Here is a 2,027-nt window from a genome sequence, read left to right on the forward strand (position 1 = left end):
GCCCTCTTAGTAGAAAGATTTTTCTGCTTCCTAAGTTTTCACTGAAACTGCTAAAATAAATGATTTCCCCCTACTGTCTCTACTGTCATTCTCTTTTTACACATACCCCTGCTGAAGAGTCTATTATTTGTCTAGGTTTGTGGTTCTAGTCCAGCCATACGAGGAAAATTCTAGAGGTGAGTCTTGTGTCCTTCACCATCCATCTGGAGTTTTGGAAGGTTGCATTGTTTTGCAGCTTCCTACTGCCATCCTCTCATGAGAAAGGATTGTTATGCGGCTTTCTTATGCTGTGCCATGTCTCCCAAAATACTAGTGATAGGGCAGGAGATGTTTAATTTCATTTAACACCTGGACTGGGCACTAAATGTCACTGAAACACATAGACTGTCAGTCCCACATTCTGCCTCATTTGGTCCTAATGGCATAAAGGTGAAAGTCTCAGGTTGGTGCTTATCTTGAACACCTTGTGAATCTTCTTCAGGATCCAGGCTCAGAGTCTTGGGTGAGCAACTGCATCTACCATGTGAACTGAATACTCTTGTTTTTGTTAAGGCACTTACACAGCACAGCAAAGGGGTGAAAAGATTGAGTTCTGCAGCCTGAATTGCCTCTCCCATTTACCAACCCTACCCTTTCCACTTACTAAATGGGTAACTGTAGGCACATTTGCTAGCTTTTCTGTGCCTCAGTTTCCTCATCTATAAAATAGGAGTGAGGAAGAATAACCTCATAGGGTTGTGAAGATTCTAATGAGTGAAGACGTTTAGCACAGTGCCTGACCAGTAGTAAACAAAAACAAACAAACAAAACAAAACAAAGAAACCACCAAAAAAGTCCAAACCAGTTGCTATTGAGTCTACTCTCACTCATGGCAACCTCATATGTGTGTTAGAGTAGAACTGTGCTCCATAGGGTTTTCAATGGCTGATTTTTTGCAAGTAAATTGCCAGGACTTTCTTTCAAGGCACTTCTGGGTGGACTCCAACCTATAACCTTTTAGTTAGCAGCCAAGTGCATTAACCATTTGTGCCACCCAGGAACCTGGCAAGTAGTTTAAAAAAAAAAAAACCCAAACCCATTGCTGCCGAGTGGATTTTGACTCATAGTGACCCTATAGCACAGGGTAGAACTGCCCCATAGAGTTTCCAAGGAGTGGCTGGTGGATTCGAACTGCCAACCTTTTGGTTAGCAGCTGAGCTCTTAACCACTACGTCACCATAAATGTTAGGTATTATTTACTATTTTACATTTATATTTGTAGCACATTAGTTTTCTATTTATAGTTGTGATAACAGGTTTTCTTTTAAGATAACTTTTAGATTAAAATGGTGTAAACTCAATTTACAGTTAATTTTAAATATTAAGTAAATAATAATAGAGGTGGTGGAAGACTGAAGAAGAACTGATGCCTCTGAATTATGGTGTTGGTGAAGAATATTGAATATACCATGGACTGCCAGAAGAACGAACAAATCTGTCTTGGAAGAAGTACAGCCAGAATGTTCCTTAGAAGCAAGGATGGTGAGACTTTGTCTCAAGGTACTTTGGAGAAGGACATCATGCTTGGTAAAGTAGAGGGTCAGCAGAAAAGAGGAAGACCCTCAAGAGATGGATGGACATAGTGGCTGCAACAATGGGTTCAAACACAGCAGTGTTTGTGCGGATGTCAAAGGACTAGGCGTTGTTTTGTTCTGTTGTACATACGGTCGCTGTGAGCTGGAATCGACTCGACAGCAGCTAACAACAACAATAGTGGTGGTAGGTGGATATGACCAAAATTGTGAAGGTGGTAATACTAATTGTACTGAGCACTTGTATGTGCCAGGCACTGTTCAAAGCGCTGTCCATGTTTTAAGACATTTCATCCTTAACATCCCTCAGGAAAGTGCTAAATTATATCCCCATTTTTCCAGAAGAGGAACCTGAGCCACAGAGAGGTTAAGTAACTTGACCAAGGCTACACAGCTAGTAAGTGATAGGCAGTCGGGTTCTTGAGGCTATGCTTCTAACCCCTGCACTAGGCTAGT

This window comes from Trichechus manatus, unplaced genomic scaffold (genome assembly GCF_000243295.1).
Source record: "Trichechus manatus latirostris isolate Lorelei unplaced genomic scaffold, TriManLat1.0 scaffold00130, whole genome shotgun sequence".
In the NCBI taxonomy this organism is placed as follows: Eukaryota; Metazoa; Chordata; class Mammalia; order Sirenia; family Trichechidae; genus Trichechus; species Trichechus manatus.